General features: G+C 40.7%; 1 pseudogene; it reads right to left on the minus strand.

Moving 5' to 3' along the window:
- Positions 1-1,094: 1,094 nt before the first annotated feature.
- LOC147452734 (uncharacterized) overlaps positions 1,095-14,870 on the minus strand; it is a 50,021-nt pseudogene continuing 36,245 nt past the window's right edge.

Genomic DNA, 14,870 nt, shown 5'->3' on the forward strand with positions numbered 1-14,870 from the left:
GCTAAAGGAAGCTCAAGACCTTGTTAAAGAAGAGGAAACCAGGCCACTCTGGGAGAGAATTGACCTTAAAGACTACCTTGAACTAGAGACTTGTGGTGTGGACTACAAGAGGTCTTATGAGCTCCTATGCAGCATCACAAAAGAAGGGAAACCATCTCAGACTTAAATGACTCTCCAATAGAGGTGTACATCACAAAGTAAGAGGTTGCTAAATCCCTAAAGCTACAAAGAGGAGGAAAACCCATAAGAGACCGAGGGTTGCCCATAGCTGGCATTTTCACCAGTCAGTCAACCTCCTTCTAAAATCTAAAGGAAAGAGAGACAGAGGGGGCACTTTGGCTCTATCATCAGCACTTTCATTTCACTGCTAAAAGACCTCCTAGGTACACAATTCCAAATCATGCAATTGCTTCCATATTCACACAAGCCTCTAAGAGAGAAGGGCTCACTCATGTGAAAAAGCTAGAGAACATCACCTTCGTGGAAGCTCCAAAAGTGTTAACACGGATTACTTACCATGATATAGGCCAGGCAGAGCATCTACCACCTGCCCTAGAGCAAAATCTATGGCTACTAAACAAGATTTTTGATGAAGAAGAAGTGTAGGCCAGAGTTCCATTAGTGGCAACCAGAGTGAGGACAAGACTAGTCAATGTCCCCAGCCATGAAACAGCTACTGTAGAGATACAAAAAGAAACAAGGAAGAAGAAGAGACGTCAAAGCAAAAAACTCCTCTTGAAATAATGAAAATAGAAAAAGGGAAAGGAAAGGTAGATGATGCAAAAGCCACAAACGGCCACGCCCTGTAGTAGCAGTAGAGGAACCAGCCCAAAAAGAAGCAAGAATAGAAAGAGAGAAGGTGGCTTTGAGCTAGAGAGAGGACTCAAAGGGATTTTGGAGGAGAAATGGAAACCATCTCCACGAAGGATAAATATTCAAACCAAACACCCCATGTTTGATACTAAGGACGATTCTTGGGCCGGATTAGAACATCTCTATCACCAAGAAGAACATCAACAAGAGTAGGCCAAGGCACAAGAAGAAGACGATACACCACCTAGAGCGGACTCACCTAAAAAAACAAGTCAACCCAGCTAAAGAGGTTCCACACTTCTCTCCTCCAAGCGGACCACCAGAACTGGAGGACATAACACCACCACAACCAGAAGAGACCACTCCCCTTGCTAGCAATATGGAACCAGGATCAAAATCACCCAAAGAAACTCCTAATGAGCAAGTGGATGAACCACTGATCCCAATAGAGACACCAAGTACTCAAGCCCACCAGCCAAATGAGCAAATCACAACCGAGGCTCCTGACACATCAACGGATCAACTTGAAGTGAGCAACACAAGAAGGTTGAAGAGTCTGGAAGACATAGATGAATATGCCAGTATGCACATGATGTGGTGGACACAATGAAAGATGAGATCTATGCTTGCCACCAACAACTCCATAGCTTGTATAAATAACTACGGCTCTGAGACGAGGAATTGGTTGAACTAATTGCAAAGTCATGAGTGGATTTGGAAGCTCTCTAGACAAGGAATCATCAACAAGAGCAACAAGTCATAGCGGCCACCTCGACTCTACAAGAGTCTGCTTACACAATCAATCAGCTATAAATTCAGCTCAACATTGAAAATAATCAGTTGGCATAGTGAAAAGCTAGGTGCCAAGACTGCTTGGGCTTGATCATTTGGATTGCTATGGAAATTACTTACCACATCGTAGAAATCTTCAATCACTTCCTCATCCAAATCATCATAATCCATGTTCCAGTATCTGGATCAAGTAGAAAAGCAACACTATGTAGTGGGCTATGCGCACTAACCCATCGAGCATGTACATACTTATTTAAGACATTTATTTTAGCCTTATTAAAAGGTTCTTTCTAGGGGTTGACCAAACAATTTTTTGGCTCTGAAGGAGAGTTCAAGCCCTGGGGGATTCACCATGAAAAACTTACAGCACCACGTAAGTGCAGGGGAGGGGTTTTTTTTTACAAGTTATATAATCGTATAAGTTAGGGGCAGGCGCCCAAAAATTTTATCTCCAAATCTTAAAAATAAGGGAGGGGGGTTATCATAATTATTTGGGGGGGGGGGGGGGGGGGGGGGGGGGGGGATTACTTGTAGCAATTGGTCATCAACGTGCACTAGAACTTGTATGAATTCAGGGGAAGTTTTTATCAAGTCACACATCAAATTTTGCGTCAAGAAAGTCATAGATAAGGGATGATTTGGAGCAGGTCAAGGGTTGATTTACACCAACTTTGGATGGGTCAAAATTGGACAAGTAACTAGAGTGTAGGCCAATCATGCATATAGTTTGAAATTCAAACTACGACACATTGAGGGTACATCTAGTTTGGAAGCAGTTCCTTAGTACATTGCCAGTCACTATGCTACACACTCTTTGACTAGTTTTACTCAGTTAGATCATGTGAGACCTAAATTTTATATGTAAGATAGGGGTATTATATTTTTCTTCATTGATTGTCATATAAGCGTAGAAAGGGGGGCCATATTCCCCAATATGAGTCGTATATAGGGGTTTTATCAAAGTTATCCGCTCACAGGTGGCATCCCATTTTGTACATAGAGTGAATCCCCCGGGGTTCAAGCTCTCCTGAACATTATACCAGCCCTTGTACACCTTCCCTATATTGGGTAACTTAAGATCAACCTCACACAAAGATATCATCACAGGCCTCATCACCAAGTATGTGTCCCCAGCATTAGACCAAAAGAGTCTATCACCAATAAGAAATTTCATGGATCGACTCTTTGTTTTAACTCGTTCTGGTTGCTCTGCTTCCCACTCATAGAAGCCAGCACAAACAAATGTCTCTAAAAAAACATTTCTATTTTGCAAAAGACTCTCCATAGTGTAGAAGTTAGTGAAAAAGTCCAGGTATATTAATCTACATTGTAAACTCCTCTCAAACCAAGGAAAGCCAGACTAAGTACTTTGCACTATAGAAGCTATCGCAAGCTGCAGCAGTGACCGAGAGATCTCACGAACCACCACATGATGGTGTCCTGTCAATAGGTAAGGTAATCCAAGATGAGAGGAAATCCAAACGCAACAGTCTGCACTATGTAGGGCCTCTGAGAAGAGGTGTGGTCAGACCAAGATGTCTGGACCATGATCATCCTGTAGAAGTAGGAAGCCAGATTGAGCAGTCTGAGTTGTGAATATCCTCTAAGAAGAGGAAAGGCTAGACCAATTTATTTATGCCATCTTGCCTATATCTCCTGCCTCCAATCCTCCGGTGTCAACCAAAACACAATACACACCAACAATGCCACCAAACCGCAACTTGTTGTGGCTCTCAATAAGAATGAGCTGGGAGTGGCCTACTGCCCAGGCTGGGGGATAAGTCAACTATAAGGTTACCGAGGTGAGTCTAAACAAAATCAGCTCAAGGAAAACCCTACAAAAGCCACACTACAGGGCACAGATAAGTCATATAAAGCAGTGGAATGGAAAGTTAAAGACCTTGAGATTGAAGCTAGAGAAAATGCAGAGAAGATAAATATCAATCATATTTATGTAGCGGGAGGAGAGATATCATTAGGAAATTGACCAACTTAAAGCGTAATTGAGGAAAGCTCAAGTTGTTTCCACGTCATTGGCCACTAGGGGAAGAATAGGTAGATTCCGCAATGCAAGATAAAGATACCCTGCAATTTATGGACTTTGAAGCAATTACCACCAAAGAGTCCAGTCTTCAAGAGCTAGATATTTCTCATGATGAAGTTGGACCCTCCGTTCAACCAAAAATCTTAACTGCTGAGGAAGAAGAGGCATTAAAGAAGCAAGTGAAAGAGGAGACCAAGACCATCTGGAAGGAAGCCATGCAGCCAGAAGAACAAATACTGCATTCCATCAATGTCAGCCTCCTCACACCATCAAATATCAATGAGGCATGGCATCAACAAGATCTACCCTTTCCCCTCATCAAATTTAAAGTACTCCAAATCAATGAGAGACTATTCAAGGATTTCCAAGCCAACCCAACACTTGCACATCCCAAATGGCAGGATATTTAATTGAACCGGCACCCCACATATCTTATCTTGTATACAAATGTGCAAACTCATATCAAACAAGATCATATGCAGTGCCCAATACCAAGAGTTATAAGTTGACATCAGCATTCTCTCCTCCATCAAAAGCGGCCGACTTGGCTCAACTACCCCAGGTTTCCACCACCTTCGAATAACCAACCCATAGAAACATACATGGTGGAAACATTGTCCTCAACCATTCAGTTGTTTTGCAGTATTTCGGTTTTAGAGTGTATCATGCTGGTAAAGATTGCAAAAATGCTCCCAACTTGTTTGCAGACTTTTCACCATGGAGAGCAAACAGATGTAGCATGGATGTCCTTTCTCAAAGGTGCTAAGGGCTTATGCTATGATTTATTAGGCCAGCCCACAGAAAAAGTGCTCCATGGATTATATATTAGGGTGATGTTTCTTCCATCCTATTATATACAAACATTTGAAGAAGCATTCTACACGGGCTTCTTCACTTATCGATCCAAGATCTTTGGCCCCGTCATCACCAATCTACGAGCGAGATTTGTCAGTTACTCCACAGTTGAGCAAATAACTAAGTTAACCATGCACTTTATATCCAATGAAGATAAAGAACTCCACCTCAGATACCAACAAGGTCTCAAGGAGCACGCACAAAGGACAGCAGCAAGGAAGCTCGACCACTAATTAGCACCCTAAGTAGCTATGTCGCTGGTGGATGACACATGCAAGGAGGGGGGGAATGTTAGCTGCTAAGCTAACAAGAGCCGAAGAAAGAGCATCAAAAGGGATGCCACTCATTTTTTAAAGCCGATTGATTGTATTAAACCCCTTTGTATTACTAAGAAATCCCACAAAGTCCAAAGCCATTGTAACATTATCGATTGCCAACAAGTCTAGAAGGGTTGAGAGCCTCCATGTTTCTAATCATATGCAATTTTAAAGCTTTTTATTGAGCCCAAATAGCTACTAGGATTCCATTATTTGAACCTTGGCTAAGGTATAAAAGCCAACTTTTGTAATTAAAAACCTAAGTTTTGGATAATGAAAGTAAGTGTTTGCTGCAGAAGCTCAACGTGAGTCTACTGTTTATTTGATTCCTTGTGTCTCTCTCATATAGTGTTGCATTGATATTCCAAGCATACCAACATGTTTGCAGGTGAAATCTCTTCCACTTAGTGTAATTTTCTCGCGATGAAAGTGTGTTTTTAGTCATGTTGTCTACAAGTTGATTTTGCTCCCTATGCACAATACACGCACCAAAATTGGTTTTCGACCTTAGGAATAGGTAGAACACGTCTAGAGGAAGCTATAGAGTGCTTTGGACACCAAAATTGATTGACCTAAAATAGGCTATTTATCTTAGGCACAATTTTGTCCGAGTGTCAAAAATGGAATTTGAGTTCATGAGAGCGTTAAGGATACTCTGCTCATAATAGGCATAAAGTTTTGCTGCATTCAGAGACTCATAGCTATGCCAAATCATTGGATCAAGCTTGCAATAAGGAAACTAGTTTTTGATCTCTGACACACATTTGAGACTAAGATAGGTAGGAGCGGTTTAGACCTGGGTTTTTGGAGAGATTATCTATCTCTTGTAGACTCCATGCACTAGTTGGATCAACTACATACCACGGATTGACAATTTTTATGTCTGTGGTTCTTGCTTTGCTAGCATCGACATGGTGAGGCTTGGCAGCCGACGACACAAATGCAAGATGTGAGAGGAGGGAGCGATCAACCCCCCATGACTACCATCAACCACAAGAACTGTTAGTACATCACGCAAACCATATGGCTGCTGTCTACCCAAAAATGCAACTACAAGGTGATGAAAATGCTGCTGTCCAGCAATTTTTAGCATGCTCGTACTCATCGGTAGGTCCGAAGAGGTGGAGAGGGTGGGGAATCAATGTCATTGCCCCTAATGGCCCGAAAACAGAGAAAACAACAAGGGTATTTGGTTGAAATATGGTGGAAATGCAGAGGATTTTTTATGCAATGATGCAGTAGATGGAAATTCGTATGGGAAAGTAAGATCAAAATGGACAGGGCCTAGCACTCTTTCTCTTTGTGATGAAAATGCAGCAGCTATCCAAAAATGCAGCTCCCCAAAAAAACACCAAAGATACACAAAAATTATTTTGGAAGAGGAACATTTTCGGCGACAAAAATGTCCAAAAAGTGTAGTGCTGGAAGCCATAAGCATAAACGCTAGCCTGATCTGCAAAAACACAGTGGAGGGGGATCCTCCATGATGAAAAACATAGATTATGTCGTGTGCCTGGCCTTTTGCAAAATGCTGGCAGATTTGGATTAAAAATGTTGGCTGGCTCTTCTTGGGAGGAGTACCTTGATGTGAAGATGCACCTTGGATCATCGAGAGCCTGAAGCTATGATACCATGTGAGATTGCATATGTGCAGAAGTGTGAGAGAGCAGAGGAGAGAGAGAGACGGAGACACAAATGCAAGATGTGAGATAAGGGGGTGATCATCCCCCCATGACTACCATCAACCACAAGACCTTGTCTATACAATCAGATGATCTCTATGAGATGAGATAAGGAAGTGGGTACCGCCCCTGGGCCTATATATATGTGCCCAAGGGGAGGTAGGGAAAGGATTGGATAAAATCCCCCACAACCCAACAAAGAAAAATGATATATGGAAATATATGTGGGCACCCGGACAAGGGTGGGCGGTTGGCCCGGAGTGGGCAGTCAAACAGTGATGCACCTTAACGTAGATACAAAGGGTGGCCAGCCCGAAGGCACACCAGCCGTACATGTATTTCCTAGACCTGTGAAGCAACAGAGTGGTGTAAGTCTAACAATATAATGTATGCTAAGGCTTCCTTTTTTCCAAAAATCAAACATTGATTTACCTATAACCAACTCATTTACTCGCTTCGGGCAAAGAGACACAATATGATGCACTTTTTATACCTCCCAAAACATGACTATACGCCTAAGTGATATGATTTGAAGAAAGCCTCAAATGTTTGAGGCAATTGTGGACCCTCCACTTCAAATTTTGATATGATAATGATTGCCTCTTGCATCCCTTGCCAATATGCATCTTGCCTCATGCAAACTCTTAACTTCTTGTAATCCGCAAAATGACCACCTTTTGACTCTTTTACTTTAGTCAACGTCATCATAGTCGATATCTCTCATTTGTTCCTCTTCTCGCTTAGTAGCTTCTGCCATTTTCTTATTATATTCCTCCCTAATCAACCCAAGACCCTTAAGTCTATTTCTCTCTTTTGCCAAAAAGTTTCCCTTTACAAAGCCACAAATAAATTTACTCATGAAAGAGACATCATAGCAATCACTCATTTTTCAAAAGAAAACCATAACATTCAAAAGAAAACCATAACATGCCACCTAAGAATAGGCTTCCCACGGGGAATTCAAGGCTTTCCACCTTATGCAAGGCTCTCCACTTGAAGATTTGAGGATTAGAATTTCAAATCTTTCTTACATTACATCAAAACACAAAAAGACATAGTCCATGCCTTTCAAATGAAATACCAAATGCAAAATAATTGAATAATCATGAATATAACACTTGTGATTACCTTCCAAACCAATCGATAAAAAATAATGCAAGGAACGGAGTACCAAGGAACTACTCCTTGATTGTGCGTAGCCTCAAACTTGAACTCTACCTCCATCCAAGAGCTTTGCTCCAGGGTGAGATACTCCATTATACTGTGTTTATTGGCCGATCCAGACTTTTGAAACATAAAAAATTCATGTGGCAAGTTTGGTGTGAGGTTGTTTTTCTTGAGATCCTACAATAGCAATCAAGAAAGAAGAAAACCTCAAGATTGGAGCCAAAGCAAAAACCACACGCAATTGCTTACTCATTAGTAGTATCCAGACTTAGAATCAACTATGCTTCTTTTTTCTTAACAAATTGAATAAATTGGCATTGCACAAGCACATAATACTTCTCATCTTGAGAATGCACTATCAAGTCAGTTCACAAAACAATAAGACATGTATTTTTCAAGTTTAACTAATGAAAAATCTCACATGTCAAGTTCAAAAAACAAAGAAGTATCTACATTCTTTGATCCGCTTCATCCATGTATTTAACCTATGGTTGCCATCCCACACAAAAAATTAGTTTCCCCTTGAGCTCTTCCCACTCACATACTAGCTTGCTTTCAAACTCTACATTAAGCCTTTTCCAAATAGGATCCCATCGCTCTATCATCTCTTGTGTCACCATCTTGGTTTCTCCATGTTGTCCTTTGAGAGAGACAATAAATGATCCCATAGTGGAAACATACCCAACCCTGTCAAATACCTGGTTCATCCCTGGCGCATCCGCAATTGCCAATATGACTGCATCCATAGCAATTAATCTTCATAGTGGCGCCAAAGGGGGATTTGACTCTCAACGAACATCAAATTGACTCATCACATCGTTCATGAGTCCTAGTGAAATGTCTTGCCTAAAAACCCTATTGAGTTTTGAGAATTCATCATCCTCATTTGTGTTAGCACCAATATCTGTAGCCTCTTTCTCAAATGATAGTGTATGATTAGCCTTTGAGTGTGGAGTGGGAGAGACTAAGGTAGTGGAAGGAGCAGCAACATTGACATCAGGAGTTGACAAAACACTGTTAGAGGATTCATCCATTGACATGTCCACGGAGGCCTTATCATCATTGAAAACACATTTTCTTGTTTTCTTTGGTGACTTTCTTGGAGAGTTTAAGAGAATAACTCTAGATGAACCATCTTCATGCAAGACTTGCAGAACTAGACCTGAGACTCATCCCACCCAAGGAGGTTCCCTTTTTTTCATGATGATCGTTTGGGTGCCATAGAAGCTTCTAAAAATACATGAGAGAGGATTGCTTGGCACACAAGAGTAATATTCATAGAAAAAACAAGATTAGGGTCTCAATTTTCAAATAATGCAATTATATTCTCATTGTAACATCTCCCATACCAGCCTAATGTCATTCCTATGCAACCATTCCTACCCAAGAAGCCCCAAACAATTTTAACTTTAATTGAATGCAATCACTGAGCGAAATTTTTCCCGCCATCTGGAGTACACTACACTAATTCCTATTTGGTTCACCAAATAAGCCAAAAAAACTAATAAGTGTTCGATCTTGATTCGCATGTTTGCCTTAAACATGTATTTACATGCATGTACAAACACTCGCAACAAGTACACACATTCACTACACAATCATATAATGAAAAGGTCCAACAAGAAAATATTTAATCACGTCCAACAAGATTATTTAAGTAATATTTACTAAATTTTGTTTGCTTGAAAGAAATATTTATGGACTATAAGTTTGCAGAAAAAAAGTTATTGCTATGTTACCTTTTCTAAACTATCAAGAATTGCAGAGAAATTAACTTGATCTTGGCAAACAAAATAGAAACAAATGGAAAAATTTGTGCCTAGATTATCAACATGCAAAATTTGTTCACAAAATAGATACAACTGAGCGAAAATGATTACACACATAGTTCTATGCAATTTGCGAGTGGAAAACCATTAGCACAATCTACTTACACTGTTAAGAACTCCTAATGTCTGCAATCGTAGGTAGGGCCCTAACAAAATCAAATAACTTCCAATGTATGCAATCACAGGGCCTGAACAATTGAAGAAGCCATAAAACCTGTGGATAGTTTGTCAGAACAAGCCTTAATAGTTTGTGTTAGTGTTAAAAGTCCTTAGACCTTAGGCAAGCTAGGGTTGTTCTTGAGGTAGGAACCCATCCCAAGCTTGAGGTGCTTGTCGTGCTTGATGGCTAAGATGTTTGAGGTGCTCGTCGTGCTTGTTGACTAAGGTGCTTGAGGTGCTTCTCGTGCTTGCTGACTACGGTGATTGAGGTTCTTTATGACTAAGGTGCTTAAGGTGCTCCATGACTGAGGTGCTTGAGGGGCTTAAGGTGTTCCCAAAAGTCAACCACAATCCCTACTCATGGGGGGGTGTGAAGGAGAGGAGCCGAGAGCACAACGGAAGAGGAAGATGAATACGCATACACACACACACACACACACACACACACACACACACCACCATATCCACACACACAAGCTAGAGACGGAGAGCCGACACACAATGTGTGCCCCCTTTATTTCTTCTCTATCTGATGCACTTAGGCACAATACACACTCTACTTTGTGTTAGTGGATCACATAAGTGTATAGTTATACAACTAGGGTTAGTAGCAGTTAGTGATGGGTGATTGGCCACATGGCCATTAAACCTAACATTCTCCCACTTGATGGCCAATGTGGGAGACCACAAGAATGGAAGAGAACCACTCTTCACCCAATGACCATCAACTCATGACAGTGCTGAACTTGATGGTTGGAGAGACTTTTAGTGAGTTCATCCAGTGTGTTCTCTGATGTAGGAATCTTCACTAAATCAAGGCTGTTGTTTGCCAGGCATTCATGGATGAAGTGATAACGCACATCAATGTGTTTCATTCTGGAATGAAACATTGGATTGTTGGCCAAGGCAATAGCACTCTAACAGTCACAATGAAGAACTGGTGTACACTGCTCCAATCCAAGATCTTTCACTAGGCAAGCAAGCCAAATAGATTCTTTGCATGCCTCAGTCAATGCAACATACTCTGCCTCCATGGTAGATATAGATGTACAATCTTGAAGAACGGATCTCCAAGAAGCAGAACCAGAAAATGTGTAGATCCAACCTGTTGTTGATTTAAGACTATCAACACAGTCTGCATAATCACTATCTACAAATCCCTGAATGGATGACTCTCCACGACCATAGCATAATTGTCTATCTGCAGTGCCACTCAAGTATCTGAGAATCGACTTGACAACATCCCAATGCTTTTTACAAGGGCTAGACATAAATCTAATGACAACTCCCACTGCATGTGCAATGTCAAGCCTGTTAGGTTTTTCAAGCCCAGTATTAGCCGCGGGAACATCCTTTTGTGATAAAGAGTTATGCACCAGTGCTTTTCTAGCTGCATGCAACAATTGTACTTATTTGCTTTATATCATGTAAAAGAGGTTTTCCAAATAATCAATTAAAGCATGTGAATTTACTTGATGTATTGAGTCTCTCTCTCCCTTCTCCTCTCTCGTTTCTCTGCAAGTCCTGCACCTTGTCATGGCACTTCGTTGGCACCCGCCATAGCCAGCCTCGTTCCTAACAAGGCCTTGTAGCCACCATGGCATACATGAGACTACCACAAACTGAAGCATAAGGAACTTAGCCATTGCAAATTTTTTATCAACATATTTGGGATAGTCGTTCTTGCTAAGTTTCAAATATGTAGGCAATGGAGTACTCAAAGCCTTCCCCATTTGCATGTTGAAACAATCAAGAACCTTCTACACATACTCTTTTTGAGAAAGGTACAAAACCTCTTCTTATGGCCACGAGTAATCCACATACCCAAAATGTGATTGGCTTCACCCAAATCTTTCATGTCAAATTGACTTTTCAGTTTGGTTTTCAAGTTAGCAATGTCCTTCTTGGAATGACCAACAATAAGCATGTCATCTACATCAAGGATAAGCATAATAAGATGTGCATTGGGTTGTCTTTTCATGTAAAGACATGGATCCTCATTATTGCGCTTATAGCCTAGGGAACACATAAATGCATCAAACTTTTGATACCATTGTCTAGATGATTGCTTCAAGCCATAGAGATTTTTAAAAAGCTTAAAAACCAAATGCTCCTTGCCCTTTAGCACAAACCCTTCAGGTTTCTGTATATAAATCTCTTCCTCAAGATCACCATGTAAGAAAGATGTAATGACATCCATTTGCTCAAGCTGCATATCTTTAGTGGAAACCAAAGCAAGCAACATTCTTAGTGTGGTCATCTTGACCATTGGAGAAAAGATTTCCTGGAAATCGACACCATATTCTTGCTAGAAACCTTTGGCCACTAAACGAGCTTTGTAATTGTCAATATTTTTCTTGTAAACCCATTTACAAGGCAATGCTTTTCTACCTTTTGGCAATGGAACAAGTTCCCATGTTTTGCTCTTTTCAATACTGAATAGCTCCCTCTTCATAGCATGTTCCCACTGAATCTTATCATTGGCTAGCATAGCCTCTTTGTAGCAAGAAGGCTCACCACTATCCATCAGCAAAACAAAATCCACGCTTGGAACAAAACATTATGGCAGATGTGAGACTCTATGAGATCTCTATGGATGATCAAAACTCGTACTAGCCTATGTAGTAAGTGGCTTGGGAGTTGTCTCGACATGAGGTGATACATCGTAAAATGTCATTTTTGGAATTCAACCTCTTTCATTGGTTGTCTATGCATCTTAGTCTCATTAAAGACAATATCATTGCTATAGATCACTGATCCACTTTCCGGATCCCATAAACGATAGCCAAATTGACCGTCTATACCTGATTTCAATGTAGTCTCATAAAAATGCTCACTCTAGTTCTCTTAATTTTTCTATTCTCAAAGTTCATATGCTATTTCCATTACATTGGTATCAGAGCTATTGATTTCTCTTTTCTTGATTAAGAAGAGAGGTCCTTAAGTTGTCCATGAAAGGTTGGACCTATTCATTGCAATAGGGTAAGTGGGATAGGGATCTATTATCTTGGTTAAAAAGGACTTAGTTCAAGGTACACCATTGGTAACCATAGTCTTAATAATGGAGTCACTTGGGTCTTGACTTTGGCTTAACCATTATTAAGCTACTAGCAAGCTCAACAAGAACCATAATGTTAGACCCTCTCCACTAGTCTTTGCAATCAACGGTTTCTAAACCACGGGGTGTGGTTGCTTGAGAACCAATTTTCAAAGGTAAAGAAGAGTAGCAACTAAGTTTTTTGAGGGTACCAAAGCACAAAATAATTTATACATAAGTTTAATTATCATGTCAAACAATAACCAAGAGAGTAGAATGAATATTGACAACTTTGATTTTTCACATGAAGGTGCTAATGATGATGCCCCCATGTTTGTTGATTATCCTGTTACTAGGTTGCAACAAGCTATGGGCAACCCTTCTTTGCAAGTCGAAGTTACTCAACAACTTCGTGCTTATGGGATTTCCCTTCCTCTCCAAGAGGAGAGACAAAGAGAGCTTAGGAGGCCTCTTGATGAAACTCCCAGAAGAAGACTCTCTCCCATAAGAGAGGAGGAATCCAAAGAACAAGAAAGAAGAAAATCACTAAGCTCATCTAAAGATGTAGCTTCACAAAGACGGTGGTCTAAATGATTGGCAACTCCTCCAAGAGGAAATGGTCAACCCATAGTCCTTCTCCTTGTCACTCCAAAAGGGAAGAGAGGAAACAAAGGAAGAAAAAGGCAAGAAAGAGGTCATCCTCTTCTCCTCACCTTCCTCCTCTTTCGAGGAAAGCAATAGCTATTCTCCTAGAGAATACAAGAGGAGAGGACATCGCAAATCTTAACCCGCATGGAAAAGGTCTCAAAAGCTCAAGAAATTCAAAGAGGGAGGAAAGAGTATCCCTTTCTCACCTATGATGGAACCTTTGGTGCTACCTACAAAGTATTGGCCTTCATCCAACAAGTTGATACGGCTTTGGAGACGAGGGCTTCACGGAGTCCTCCAAGCTATGTCATGTAGCTATGCACTTCCAGAAATCTGCTCGTCAATGGTGGGCTAGCCTCCATGGCAATGGCAAATCCCCAAAGACATAGAAAACTCTACAAGTTCCATCATGAAGAAATTCCTTGCAAAAGCAATGCAAAGGAAATAGTTCTTACCGAATGAAAGAGTTTGAAGCTGCTCTCCAACGAGTTTATCCACAAATATGTGGACAAGTTTTGGGATTTACATCTCAAGGCTACCGTCTTTCAAAAGATAGACTTTGCTGATAAAAAGCAGCAATTTTGTGCAGGATTACCTGAACAAATGGCTGAGTATGTCAATTCTCAATGGCCTGGTTCTATCACCAAAGTAATCCATCACACTATGGTTGCTTCCCGCATAAATTTCCAACAAGGGTCTAAAAGGAATGCCAAGCCATGGAAAGAAAATATAAAATGATGCAAAGGGGAAAAACAATACCCAAAAACTTTTCCCAAGGCAACTCCAACAACAACAACCGATCCAAGGAGAAGGGAGTTTACAAAGGTAAAAATAAACTCTCTTCTGAAGAGCTAGAAGCTTTTTGCAAGGAGCACAAATTCTTTAAGTGTGGGGAGCAAGACATGGCTACCGTTCTTGCCCCAAAATAAATGCACGCAATGAGACTCCAAGAGCTTCCATGATCAAAGTTCCAAAAGAGGATGCTCATTCCAAAGGATCACCTCTCTCCTATGCTTGGGGAAAGGAAAGGGAGCATGATGCCTTCATCCTGTTTGACCCTGGCTTTACTCACAATTTCATATCCACGGAGTTGGCCACCAAGTTAGGCATTCAAGCTCATGAGATGGGAGATGTAGCTGTAGTCGATGGAGCCTTCAAGGGGCAAGAAGCCGCAATCACTCCCTTCATTGGGAAATTGAGGCTTCATGTCCAAGGCTATGTTGACAAAGAAGATTTCTTCATCTCTTCTCTCAATCACACCATGGTTTGATTGTATGGCTGTTAATGTAAAGTTCCCTGAAAGAAGGTTGTATTTCAAGTATAGGAAAATAACATGTACATAGATGCCACTTGTAAATTCTCTTGATTTTGACAAATCAATGAAAAGCTCAATTTTTGCGTACATGATTTTTGTCAAACAATCTATTAAAAATCCTAATGTTTTATCAAATGAAGATGGTAGGAATAAAGAAGAGTTAGGATTATCTAATTTTCTAAATGGATTCCAAGATGTTTTTATTGATGATA

Source organism: Adiantum capillus-veneris, chromosome 8 (assembly GCF_014529385.1).
Source record: "Adiantum capillus-veneris isolate H3 chromosome 8, ASM1452938v2, whole genome shotgun sequence".
NCBI classification, from domain to species: domain Eukaryota; kingdom Viridiplantae; phylum Streptophyta; class Polypodiopsida; order Polypodiales; family Pteridaceae; genus Adiantum; species Adiantum capillus-veneris.